We start from the raw sequence: 14,727 nt of genomic DNA on the forward strand, positions 1-14,727 counted from the left end.
AGTAATCGGTTTGGGCTGCAGATAAAGATTTATGAGCACACAAAGCAGCTCGCTTGTCTCTGCTGCCCCTCGGGTCTGAGGAGAAACCCCTGGGTGCAGGCGGTAACCTCTGCAGACCTTTCCATCCCTGTAGATGGAAACAATTGGTGGCCATACAAAAGTTAAAATGTGTTCAGAGCTTTCCACTGATATGGATGCCTGCATGAAATAGAAACAGCAGCTAAAGTTAGCTAGAGTCATTAGGAGAGAAGTCCTGATGTGTTGCCAAACTTTAAGCTGAAACTGTGCAGTCTGAAATGCGTGGTGGTTAGAGTCGATCCAGCTTCCTTTGTAGTGGGCATGAAACCCCTTGTGACAGCAGCAGGAGCCAGGGCAGGGCTACCCAAATGAGACAGAGAGAGAGGGGTGAATGCAAAGGTCGACCTCCCCAAGCACAGTCAGCTGTACATCCCTGCATTCAGAGGGGTCTGTGCGCTGCCCAGAACAACGGAGAAAATTAATACAGTGGTGCTGCGTGAGCAACTGGCCTTGCCTTTCATTTACCTGTGCAAATTAGTTGTTCATTTACATCATTAGTGGCCAAATTTGTGTGCACAAGTCCTTTGTACTGAGTTACAGGTACTGCAAGGACAGTTGCCTGTATGAAGCTGGACCAATGCTTGCAGAGAAATCCTTGAAAAATAACTAAGTCTAAAAAAGGATTGGCCGCAGGGTGAGTTCCCAGTTTTTCTCTCTGAAAGCATGAGCACATCCAGGCATATAATATTTGCACAAACTGTGTAAACAGTTAACTGGGAAGCAAAGAGCAAAATCCTAAAATAAACCATGCTGCAATTTGTAACCCTTGTATTTTTTGTTCATGTGTGTTACCAGTTATTGACACAAGTGTGAGGAGCACACGTATATGTTATAGGGAGGCATTATTCAAGATGAAAAACTGTACTGGATCTGCATTACCTTCACAGTTCAGATATACACACATTTCAACACAGGCACGAATTTTTAAAATGATTATTTTATTTTATTTTCATTTCTGGATGCAATGATGCAACGGATCTAAGCCTGGGGGATATAATAGATAGAATGAAGAATCAGGGGGAAAAATGGGGTTAAGCTTAGCTCAATATGAAGTATGCAAAGATTTAGACTTGGTGTGGTTTTTAATAAACTTAGATGAGCAACATATGATGCCTTGTGTTATATTAATCTCCAGTACTTGATGTTTCACATGATTTTCCAGCAGCTTTCGTTTATTGAATTCCCTGTTTAGATTTCTAGTGAAAAGCAAAGAAGATTATGAAACATCCCATTTTTAATTCTAATTTAATTGCATACAATTAGCTAAATACATCATTTGCTACAACTCCAGTTAATACATAGTTAAATGTAATTTTTACAATAGTGTGTCAAATGACATATTAATTATACTTAATATCATTAGCATTTGATTGCAAAAATTTTTGCATACTGTTTATTAGGATGTGATATGATGCATTTCTGCATTGGTTGACTATGTAAGTGACTAAGAATTATGAAATAATTCTCAGCCCATACCCTAGATTTTAAAGCTTCCAGATTTTTTTGTTTTAGAAAAGAATAAGGTCAAGTTCCTGGCACTATTTTTGTGGCATGGTTTTCTAGAATAAGTGCATTCGGCCTTATTCCTATCCAAACTATGCTTCTGTAGTGATAGCTGAACCCCAGTTCCCTCGAGTTTGGTTTCTTTATTCTTCTCTATTTCTAAAATTATCTGCCAAGAATGATGAGGGGGAAATTGATCCTGCCTTGAGGATGAGGGACTGGAGTAAATGGGACCTTTCCAGCCCTGTTTTTCTTTGATCCTGCATAATTTGGAGCTGTCGTACATCCAGCCAGATCACGGTGGAGTAAAAGCAAACTGGTGTCCACACTTGGCTGCCACATCTGTGTTGAGAACAAGGGAGCAGTGCAGCTCCAGCCATCACTCGGTGGGTTTATAATGCTTGTGCCGGTGGGGCAGGGAGATCCAGGGCTCTCCCCTGGCTTGGGTATTACTGCCACTGCCCTGAGGGATTAGTACAGGGCTGAACCCCTACCCTCCAGGCTTCTCACTGAGTCATGGGGTTCTCGTTGCCTCCCAGCTGGAGGGGGCTGCCGTGGTTCCTGCCTGTGCTGAAAGCCTTTGCTGCAGGGCCTGGAACACACGGCATTACACAGTAATAAGCCGTGCTGCAGTTGCAGAGACATGGGAAGTGTTGCCTGCTCCTGTGCAGCACAGCAAACCAGCAGCAGCTTGTGCTGAGATGTGCCAGCCAGAGGTGTGTTGGAAACATCAGCATATTGCAAGAGAGGCTTGAGGTTCTAGATTTCACCCTGGGTTTGAATTTTTTCTCTTCTAGCCCTAGGGATGGCTCACTCCGGGGCTTTGGTCTGGCCCAAAAGCAATGACAGGAAGCATTTGTTACCTTGAAATGACATTTGGCTTTCTAGGGCCACCCAGTATCTGGGCTTGCCTTTACAGAGCTACAAGTACTTCCAGGTGTTTGGGGTAGACACATATGCAAAAACATCTTTTTCAAGAGTGATGGTGCTCTGCCACTTGTGCTGTCTGCAACATGGAAGCAAAAACAAACAGGAAACCTTAGGGAGGAGGGTCAGGCAGAAACATGGGTTCTGGCAACTGGTTGGAAACATCTAATAATAATGACTAATTTAGAAAAATCAAAATGAGGTGTTACTTTAGTTGTGGTGCCAAGTTCTGTGCTGAGTGGCCTGGAGGCTGGAGTTCCTAGATGTGATGAGCAGAAGCTGCAGCAAAGCAGTAGCACTCTGTATTTATGCATTACTATGACATTGTGATTTGCTTTGAAAATAACTACAAGTTGCTGCAGCTCAAGAAATGCACAAACTGCATTCCAGAGCTGCCTTTACTTTTCTCAGGGATTGCCTCTGAAAAGAGGGCAGTTTAATCTGTGTTTTTCCTGGGGTCTTTGGGTGGGATACCTGTGTCTCTGCTGGTGGTAACCCCAGGCAGGCAGAGGCTGTGAAGGCTGTTTCACAGCTGTGGGTCATAATGATGAGCTCATGGAGAAAGAACAATAGCTTTGGGTTTCATTGTGTCCTTCTGGATTTTTGTTCAAAAGTACAGTTATAGGACACTTGTGGAGGATTTCTTTATTTCTTTCCTTCTTTCTTTGTCTCTTTTAGTGTCTTGAGAAAAAACTGTTTAGCAACAGAGCTTAACAGAGTGGAAAGTAACAGCAAAGAGCAAGCAGAGAGAGGTGAGGTGAACATGAACTGGTTTCCGCAGTCTTTGACAGCTCATCTGGTGGGAGTAATGAGTAATTTATGTAGCATTCCCCACTTCAGATTATCAAGTGGCTAGACTGAAGCTGGGAAACACTCCAGGTCCACATCAGATACAACAAAGGGGATATTTGTAGTCCTTTGTGTATTCCTTTATTTTACTCATTTTTATTAATTTCCTGATACTGAAAGTATTTAGGGGGGTCTGGGAGGGAAGACAAAGTTTCACATCCCACACTCTGTCCTCGTGGCAGTCGCTCAGGGTGTTGGGATCAGCACATTCAGGCTGCACAGTGAGATCCGGGTGAGATTCAGCATCAGGTACTCTGCTCTGCGACAGAATCTGTCCTGTCCTTGACTGAGCCCACCAATGATCAGTGACAAGAAACGGAAGAAATAAAGTATTAAGTTTAGTTTACCAGTAGGGAAGGATCACTGTGAAACACCACCAAGTCCTTTGCTGGTCTACAAACAAGTCAGCGTGCCTCTTCAGATCCAGACTGACTCGGTTAGCTCTGCTTTGTCCCAGAATCCAGGCTGCCAGATGGCTGCCTCCTTGGCAGAAAGCACAGCAAGGGCAAAACTGGAGCCCCTGTCCCTGCAGTCCCAGCCCATAGAGCAGCTCCTCCCCAGCTGTGTCTGGCAAACAGCCTGAATTTGTAACCTGGTGGCAGCGTGTGCAGCCCCATCTCACTCAGAGGGGCTGCATCGCTACGGTGCCTTGTCCTGCCCTGCCCTAGGAAAGGATGAAAGTCAGACGAGAACTTGGCCAGGGATAGGACTTCTCCCAGCTGGCCAGGGCATGCTGAAGACAAGTTCTCATCTTGGAGCAGTTCAAAGGAAAGCAATTAAATCTCAGTAAATTTAGAAAGCAGTGTTTTCCTTGAAAAGCTCAGAAAAAAGCTAAGGGGGAATGTAGTCCAGATGATTCTAGATGCTGAGCCCATCAGCTGCTGCCTCTGAAATGGTCATTTCAGCCTCATCCCTACTCACAGTGCAACTACTCTGTGTAATGGTGATACTTACATGGGTCAGGATGATGCTCCGTGGCCTGGACATGCCGGGGGAGCTGGGGTTCAGACCCCGGGAGTGCTGCAGCTGCCTGAGTCCTGCTGGCCCTCCTCACTCTTGGGAAGGGTTTGTGCAGCTGGCTTCTGGTTGCCTGAAGACAAATGATACACAGCAGGCTGGGAAATGTCTCCTGTTCTGTGAAAACAGAAAGAACCAGCAAAACCCAAACAAACCCCTTAGAGGTCTTTTCCTACTGCAACTATTCTAGTATAAGGGGTTAGGGTAACTTTTGTTGGCGGGGAGAAAAAGGGATTTTGGCTGGCAGTATGTTTTGCCCGTTTTGCTGCTAATGAAATCACATGCTACCATAACGCTTAAGGGCATATCACCTTACAGATTGTAAATATCTTTTTTGGGTAACTATCAAACATATTTAAATGTGTCCTACTTACTTTATTTACATGAGCTAGGGTTATTGGAAGTAGTGTTACTTTTCCACTGGAAATCTTTATAGCAAATTTTATATTTCTATTATTTTCTGACCATGTATGTCCTTGGGAAAAAAAAAAAATACCGTCAGTTCCTGTGAGCCTGATACTCTCCAACTGCAATCCTTTTATGCCATTGCACCCGTCTTTTGTAGACAACATTACTTGCTCTGGTTTTATACTAGCATGTCTAGAAACAGAAATAGGTTTTCTACTTCCAGTCAGCATTATTTGGCATTAATCCTCTTTGCAGTGGCAGCAGCCGGCTCACTGCCAGCTGTTGGCAGGTCTCTGTGAAGCACTGGAGCTGGTGTCAGCTCTAGAAGTTGAAAATGCACACAGTGTTCAACAGAGAAGAATCATAAGTTTCTTTAAGATGAGTGAGCACACTTTACATTTAAGGCAGCTCTTAGGATGGGCCCTCGGTATTCCCACGACCATTTGGCAGATGCTAAGAGATGAAAATGAAAGTGAATCATCTATTTTTACCATTCTTATGGCAATTTACTGTGCTAGCACCTCAATATCTCAGTTTGTCTGTAAAATGGACAAATTGCTCATCTGGACACTCTACCACAGAGTAATGAAGCTTATCAAATATCCTGCAATGATAATGTAATTGTAGCAACTGCCATTAAAAGGGCTGAAAATGTTCAAAGGAGAAATTGTTACTCTATTTTTGGGAGTGGGGGAAGCGAAACCAAGAATGGTGATGATGTATCAGAGAGGGCAAGCGGCAGGAGCCAGGTTTCCTGACACTCCCTGCCTCTCCTTCAGGGCATCAGGGGTGAAGTCAGGAGAAGCAGTAGGACACTGCCATAACACCAGAGTCTTCTTGTACCTCTTGGTATCCTGTGGTTCTGTAAGCATCACGTATCTGTAGGATCTTGGCTTGCCTGTGTGCAGGAGTAGCTCGTGCAGAGCCTCCTTGGGGCTTTGTGGGTGAGAGCACCTGAATTTTCCCTGCTGGGCCAGGACTGGGTCTGTCTTTCGTAAGAAGAGAAATATCTGCAATTCTCTTCTCTAGAATCTGATACTAAGATTTTCATAATGCCGTTGCTTATACATGCTGTTGTGTATCACCTTGTTCTCCTTTTATCAATATAAATCTACTTTTTATTGCCTTTTAAGCAAAAGGCTAGTATTTCTTTCCATTCTGCACAAGCTAAGCCTAGAATACCTGCAGTTAGCTGAAACACTACTAATAAAAACTCTACATTTTACAAAGCATTGAAGGCAAGATGATGTAAAATTCAAACATAAGTATTTGAAAGCCAAACTAGCCTTTGGATAGCTATGGATAATTCTTTCTGTCCCACAAAAGACTGGTAGTTCATACTGTTTTTCATACTTTAGTTTCTGGGATTTCATACCAATTATGGTATTTATTTAAAATAACAAGCTTTGTGAGTCCATCCAATTTCCAAGAACCCTATTGCCACGGTTCATTACAAGCTATGATTAGTGACAGGATTACATTGTTGATGTGTGCAGGTATTCTGACTATTAGACCTACCTTTTGTGTGTAGGTCTCCTTTCTGGTTACCCGGGAGTTGTCTGCTTATATTCTGTCACCTCAGATCTTTACCAACCAGAAATTTCATACTTGTAAAACAGACATGCTGTTCTGTTATAGTGAATTAATGGCTTTTCTCTCAGTCCTCTTTCTGTGTGTTATTAAAAATAAAAAATTTGCTACATACTGCATGAGTGTTGTTGCCGATTAAAAGTTTGCATTGGGGTTTGAACAGAATCCTCAGCACAAGAGAGAAGGTAAAAGTTTTCTGACAGCTCGCAACTTTATGGCATGTTTCTTTGAAGCTGGAGGTGAGAGGGGAAGATGCAATGATGGATCTTGGTATCCTTTTGGAGAAGGATTGGGTGATGGACTAGAGTCTGGTCTCCAGAAGACTGAGTTTTATTTTCTAGCGCAAGCTGGTGTTGGCTTAGACTATGTTCAGATGCTCAGCTGAATTTTCAGCCAACTTGTGATATAGATCTAGTGTTCTGATTCATTTGTAATATCCTTAGAATATGACTTTCCCTCTAGCCCATGCTTTCGTTAAGAAATAATGTATTTAAACAGGGTTTCCATCCAAACTTATGGCTCCAGTTTCAAACTCTACAAGGAGAAGTCAGCAATAGTCAGGTTGGCTGTGGCTCCTTGAAGGTGTCGGGCAGCCCAAAGACCCTGGAATGGCTGCAGAGGCTTGTTAAACAGCAAGGGCTTGTGGTCCTGGAGATTTGGCAGGTTAATTCACGTGAGAAACACTTCAGTGTTTTAGGTGCATGAAGTGTAACTCTCAGAAGGGTTTTGGTTGTAAGGGACCCGAGAGATCATCTAGTTCCAACTCCCCTGCCATGGACAGGGGTACCACCCATTAGATCATGAATATATAAGCAGGTATATCCAGGCATTAAGTGGTTACCTTTTCTGCTTAAATTTAAATGCAGTCTTCAGAAATGTGTGTACTGCCCCATACCATGTGTAGAACAGTCCCTTCGTGGAGCTCTGAAACACTGGATTGGGAGTATGGTAGCAGGGTGTCATGATTTTACACTGGCTCAACGCCAGGCACCCACCAGGGTCACTCGCTCACCCTCCCCTGCCACAGCTGGGCAGAGAGAAAAAAAAATAATGAACACTTCGTGAGTGAGATAAGGACCGGGAGAGAACACTTCATGGACAAAACAGGCTCAACTTAAGGTTGCAAAGTGAATTTATTTCTGAAAGGATCAGAGGAGGATAATGAGAATTAAACTAAACCCTTAAAACACCTTTTCCCCCCAAGCCCCTCCCACCTTTCCACCAATAATGGAGAGAGACAGGGCGCTGGGGTTTTTGGGTCTGTTCATCACTGAGATTTTCTTTTGCTGCTCTGGGAGAGGAGTCCTTCCCCTGTGAGACCATGGGGTCACTCCCACGGAGACAGTGTTCCATGAACTTCTCCAGTGTGGGTTCACCCTCACGAGCAGCAGCCCTACTGCACCTCATGTGATGTGTGTCCCTCCCATGGGCAGACAGTCCTCCCAAAACTGCTGTGGTGTGGGTCACTCTTCCATGGGGTGCAGCCCTCCAAGGACAGCTGCTCCAGCCTGGAAGCAAGGCCCCCTCTCTCCTCCAGGTCTTCCACTGGATCACAGCCTCCTCCAGGAACCCACCTGCTCCTGTATGGTCACCTCCCCATGGGCTCTGGGTGGATCTCTGCATCCCCTGTGGATCCCCATGGGCTGTGGGTGGATCTCTGCATCCCCTATGGATCCCCATGGGCTCTGGGTGGATCTCTGCATCCCCTATGGATCCCCATGGGCTGTGGGTGGATCCCCATGGGCTCTGGGTGGATCGCTGCATCCTCCCTGGATCCCCATGGGCTGTGGGTGGATCTCTGCATCCCCTGTGGATCCCCATGGGCTCTGGGTGGATCTCTGCATCCCCCGTGGATCCCCATGGGCTGTGGGTGGATCTCTGCATCCCTGTGGATCCCCATGGGCTCTGGGTGGATCTCTGCATCCCCCGTGGATCCCCATGGGCTGTGGGTGGATCTCTGCATCCCCTGTGGATCCCCATGGGCTCTGGGTGGATCTCTGCATCCCCCGTGGATCCCCACAGGATCTCTGCATCCCCTGTGGATCCCCATGGGCTGTGGGTGGATCTCTGCATCCCTTATGGATCCCCATGGGCTGTGGGTGGATCTCTGCATCCCCTATGGACCCCCATGGGCTGTGAGTGGATCTCTGCATCCCCTCTGGATCCCCATGGGCAGCAGGGTCTCAGCTGCTTCACCAGGATCTCACCAGGGCCTCCAGAGGAATCTTGGCTCTGGCACCTGGAGCACCTCCTGCCCCTCCTTCTCCACTGACCTTGGTGTCTCTATATTTTTTCCCTCACATGTCCTCACTTCCTCCTCTTCTCTGACTAGGAGAAAAACTGTGTGACTTTGTTTTGATTTTCTTCTTAAATATGTTCTCGCAGAGGTGTTACCATCATCTCTAATTGGCCCAGCCTTGGCCAGCAGCGTGTCCATCTTCAGAGCCATCAAGGATTGGCTCTGCTGGACACGGTGGAAGCTTCCAGCACTTCCTCACAGGAGCCACCTCTGTGACACCCCCACTATCAAAAACCAGGCCAAGCAAAACCAATACACAGGGGCAGCAGCATTTACCACACTTGTAAGACAGTACTCAAATGACAGGTTTGAGCTGTGTCCATCACCAGAATTTATTTCCAATGGAAACCTAATGCAGATAATCTAAACAGGACCCTTGCAGAAGACTTTTAGTCCCTCTGTTGCTGCAAGATTGAGACAGTTTCAGATCAAGTGAAAAGAAGCCCTCATTCTGAGCCCGGTATTAACATATTTTTCATTTTTCTTTCCAAGCTGACCAAACTGAAAGCAATCTGCCTCAAATTTCAGAGTCAAGATTTTGTGCCAAGATTAGCTGTAAAGTGGGTCAACTATTCAAAGCTGATGATTTATGTGAATATGGGATTTGTACCAATTTGTTATCTAAAATGACTAATGTTTCATAAAAACAAATTTCTGCTTGTGGATTGCTCTGAGAGTGGCAAATACTGCTTTTGTACCAGCGTGTCACCCATTGCTCGTGGGTGACTGGTGACTTCAGCCAGGCAGGCCTGTCTCCTTCCTTGGGCGCTGGTGGTTGAAGTGGGATTTATGGGAACTACCCAGAAAGGTAGGGGTTGCCTTTGAAACAATCCAAGAAAGAACTGGAGTAATTTCTGGAGTGGAAGAGGATGGATTAAATTTTTTAGGTAATTTTATGTTGTTTAGGAAAAAACACCAAACCTTTATAACATATATTTGCAACCATGAAGCCCCCCCCCAAGACCTTCCTGAAGGTAAGAGACGGTTGTCAGGCTTGTGCATGTTGAACTGACCAGAGTAATAGTGACAGGTCTAATGGGTACATTGGATTCGGTGTTAATACCTCCCCTAGGTGAGCTTTGCCATACATTTGGTCATTTTGTATCCCCCTGGGGCCCACCAGGCATGGAACATCCCTTGCCCCGGGTCTCACCCATGTGTGATCTCTCTCCCTCTCCTTTCCTTTTCCCACCCTGGCAGCAGAGCTTGCTGCAGGGCAGGCTGTGGGCCGAAGCTGTGTCCCTGTGGAGGGGCTGGGCCCTTGTGAGCCCCCTTTTCAGGGGTACCTGGGCAGGCTGGGGTGGTCCTCAGTACATTCTAACACGTGGGCCATGGCAGAGCAGCAAGAGGCAGCTTGGCCCACGCTAAAAGCAAAGGGCCTTTTGGCACACAGTCATTAGCTGCTGCCGAGTGCATAAGTCCTCTTACGTCTTTCAGGAAGTCATCATTTCATAACAGAAAATTGCTATTTTGTTTCAAGTAGGCCTAATTTCTATACTAAGAATAAAGCCCTATAATTAGGGTGATGAGGAAGCAGGGTGTCACGTGCTGGAGGGGCAGCGGCTGCTGAGCTCGGGGCTGGGCTGTGGACGGGCCCTGGGGCTGCCGTGGCACACGGCGAAGGATGGCCCCGCTCCAAGGGGTTTGTCCAAGGGGTGGACAGCCGCTGTCCGGTGTCACCGGGACCGTGCTGGCGAGGAGTGCTCGGCCCCTGCTGGCAGCAGGGCTTCCATCTCCGTGTGCTGTAATCCCTGCGCTTCACAGCCTGTAATCCCCCTGCTTTCCCCCTGCCTTCGGCCGCTGCTCGAAAACCCCGCTTTTAGCCGGGGAACTGGGCTGGGTATTGTGCAGATTTGGCTCTGTCAGAAAAAGCAAATTATGGTCATTTATGTTCAGTTAGTGTGTTCTTGAAACTGGCTCGGCTACTGGTACTACTTTTGTTGCTAGCATCCCGTTGCAAGTGACCACCTGTAGCGTGTCGTTTCTTGGTCTCCTCTTCGTTCACCATTGCCAGTTAATTAAATGACGCTTCCATGTATTTAGTCAAGTCCTGTAATTAACGTGTTCCTTCGGCTGAGGTTAGATGGAGCGGCTTGTCTCCGATAACAGCAGGGCGAGTTCCAGTGGAATACACACTGCCCCAGGGGCGGGGATAGTGAGGGGCTGTGAGAGGGACTGAGAGCATCCTGCACCCATTCATTGTCAGCCATCACCACCTAGTGGCAAAAGGGCTCAGTCTGGATTCATCTGCCACTTTACGCGTCTCTTGCAAAGCTGTTCTTGCCTAAAACTTGAATTTTCAAAAAGGGTACTCATTTGTTGGCCTTATCCTGGACTCACACCAGCTTTTTTAACTATTCAAGGTTTTCTTCCGTGCAGAGAATCACTTCTGCCCACCGCAAACTGACATCAAATCTGACTCATACGTTGTCCCCTGGACCCCTCGAGTGTGCACACGGTTAAAATGGAAGTGTTTTATTTACGTTTTGCTCAGGAAGTGAACTGACCTTTGACATCACCCAGACTCACCTCCTCAGATTCACAGCACCAGTCCTGAAATCCCCTGAGATGGGCAACTGTGGTGTAGGTTTTCATCTACTTGCATCAAAGGAATAGAAGCCCCTGTCCCCCCCCCCCAAAAAGATAATCTGGTTCTTCTAAGTCCATTAGTAGTGTACCCTAGAAAACGAGGGTGATGATACCACGTGGTACTGAAGTGAGAAGGGCACCTCCATTTCCTCATTAAAAAGTGGTTAGCAAAACTAAAAACTAACTGAAGCCTAGTAAAAGAATAAATGGGAACAGAAACTTCATTACCGTCCCAGTCCTTTCCTTAGCACAGGCCACATCACATCTGTTTCAACTGTCCCAGCTGCGTCTTCATTTCTATTCTTCCCCCCCATATTTCTGGAATATTAAACTTATGCCTCTACCCTGGCAAATGTTCCTCCTTCTCCACTCAGGATTTTGTCTTCTGCTTGTTGCACTCAGCTGCTCCCTTGGAGGGGAATCTGTGGATGAAATCTGGATAATGTCTGGCAACAACATTTTCTTAAGAAAGGGACTATGATAAAACTTGTCACCGACAGCTCAGTGTGCTCACTCTGGCAATTAAATTAACTGACAATGGAGTTATGGCTCCTTCATTTAGTAGTGATTATTCTTTTATATTCATTATTTCCTAATCCATAAAATAAATGTTTAATGCCCTTAAGAAGTATGTTGGCAAGGTGTTTCCTGGCAGAGCAGTCTCCCTCTGCCCCATCACTGAAGTATTTGGCTCCCAGCACGGCTGAAATGCTCCTCTGCCTCTGGGGGACCAGGGAAGGGTAGGATGAACTTGTGGGGCTCAAAAACTGCCCTTTGGGGTGGGCCCTCTGTGCCTTTTAAACCCTGTTTTAAAGCTGCCGTGTACAAAAGAGTTTTTCAAGCTACCCCCGTGCCATCCATGACCCCACACCCTCTCAGGGCAGGTGGGGAGCCTGGGCAGGCTTGGGCAGCGCACAGCCCTGCTGGCAGGCGCAGGAGAGTCGTGGCTCCTGCCACTGGGTTCAGCTTCCATAAACCCCGTTTGCTTTGCCTGCCATTGCCAAGCTCTGGGTGATCCTAATCCACCCCTTGGTTCCTCAGGCTAATCCCCACCAAGGGCTTCTACCCGGGGGGGGCCCCAGGCCAGCTTGGCACAAGCACCATGGCATACCCTGGCAGCGTGCAAAACCGCTGACTTTCACGTGCTCCGCCTAAACAGGTGCCTGCACAAAGCTTGAGAGGGTGGGATAATGAAACCATGCCGTGTTTAGGAGGTCACCTCTAGAGCCTGGATATCAGAAGGGTTGGTAGGCAAGGCAGGCTGACAGAGAAACAATTACAGGCTCACTGCTGGCTGCGTTTCTTTGTGTAAACCTTGAGGATTTGGGGTGATGCTGGTTCATGATAAAAAACTCCACTTTTCCTGCCTGCTTTTTTTCTTCCCCATGAGGGGAAAAAAAACAAACTTCAGAGCCTACTATTTTCTGCAAGGAGGAAATTTTTCTGGAAATTCGCTGTTGAATATATTCTGTGATGCCAGAAGGGATTTTCAGGGAAAGGTGTATATACAATTCCTGGACTAGCTTGTTGGTAGTTTTATTTTGAGAAGTTTCTTTTGGAGTTTCTATCTAATTGTGATAGGATATTAATGTAGAGTAAAATCAAGACAAAACCAATCTTCTTTCGGTTGTCTTCTTGACCCTCTCCTAGCGTGCATACCTGAGCATGTATGTGTGTTGTTCACATGACCATTATTATTCAGCCTCCCCTCTCTTATGAAACTACCCCACTCAGTGCTGGCTGGTGGGAGATAAGAAATCCCTTCAGGAGCAGAGAGGTCTGTGACTTTTGCCTGAGCTGTACTTCAGCAAAGGGCGAGTACCACGTGTGTAACATCTGTGAAAGTACTCCTGGGGTGTAGGACACAGCCAAGGGTACCTTCGTTGTCCAGCCGAGGGGTGATGGGCTGCAGACATCCATCCTCTCAGGAACACAGCCCCCTGACCTTTGGGCAGTTTGCCAGCAGGCGCAGGGGTGACGGGCTGACTTGTGAGCCGGGCGGCGCAAAGCCGGCAGAACAAGCGGGAATGTGCCCGCTCAGTGCAGCACCTGCCCACGGGCTGCCGCAGAAAGCGTTCTGCAAGCGTCTCTGCTGCGATGCAGCGACTTAGGAGCAGGCAGAGGTCCAGGAAGCACAGCCGCTGCATGAGCCTTCTCTCGTGTTAAAGGCACTGAGCTGGTAGAAAGGAGGGAACTCGGGCGGGGAAGCAGACAAAAGGTCAGCACAGTTCTGTAAAGGAGAGCACTGCTGTGGGAACCGGCTCTGCTCTGGCAGGCAGGGGGTGAGAGTCCGGCAGAACTGCTACGCTCAGCCGGCCGCCATCAGTCACTGAGCAGGGCCTGGAGCACGCAGAATCCCTCCCTGCTGACGGGCCCCCTGAGCACAGGTTCCCACTGTAAGGCAGACGTCTAGGCTTGAACAAATACGCTGAACTGAGGTTGGGGAATTTCTTGGAACCTTTAGTGCTAAAGTCTACTGCTTTGAAATTAGTAATTAGGCTGCAAAGTGTGTGTGCAAAGCGTGATTTAAGGACTGAATGTGTCAGGCTGAATCTATGCTGACGTTTTGTAGGTCAAAGCCCCTAAGAGACAGCAGGCAGTAATGAGGCCCCCATCCTTTCACTGCTGCCTTATGTGTGACTCTGGCTTTCCCTCATCTCACACCAGCACACACTAAATTCCTCCAACCTGTCACATTTATCTTTGAAAGTGACTTCTCTAGGAAGTGGAGTATCACTCTTCCTCTTTCCCTTTCAGCTCAGAAGAGCGTCTTCCTTTTCCATAACATTCTAATGAACTCAAAATCTGTTGTATATACATTTTTTCCATGATTTTATGAAAAATTCAAGCCAACTTTTACCTGCTTCTAGTACGAGATGCTATGACTGAGACAGCGAGAAGGGAAAAGCTTGTCAGACCACTGACTGCATTTAATTTATGCTGCTTGTTTCTACTTTTCCTTGGAGAGATGCACAAATGAAAATTCAAGAGATCAGAATAAAAAAAGTATGGCTAGATAGAGAGTAGCACTGTCAACAAAAATGGGAAAGGACATTTTGTTTGTGTTGCAGCAGGATCTATTTTTAAGAGCTTCATGTAGTAAAATCACTTCTGGGATTAATTTTTCTAAAAAACCAATAAATAATGATGCCCATGCTCACTGCAGAGAGCACTAAATGGTCCACTCCAGCCACTTCAGACAGGATGTATGGAAACAATCAGCATTAGTCTGAGGTAAGAACAAACAGAGGCAGCTATCTGATGACGCAGAATAAAGAGAGAGAAGAGCAGGATTTTGCTCAAGTAGCTTGAAAGGGCTGGTGGCATTGGAAGGATTATTAGGGATGGTAGAAGTGACACCTTGTTTGACCTAGTAGCTGCCCTAAATGGTGGCCATCTCTTTGAACACGAATATCCCATCGGATATTTGCAGTAACTCTCCTTGAAACAAAACAAATGTGTTCGGG

Source organism: Hirundo rustica, chromosome 8 (genome assembly GCF_015227805.2).
Source record: "Hirundo rustica isolate bHirRus1 chromosome 8, bHirRus1.pri.v3, whole genome shotgun sequence".
Lineage (NCBI taxonomy): Eukaryota > Metazoa > Chordata > Aves > Passeriformes > Hirundinidae > Hirundo > Hirundo rustica.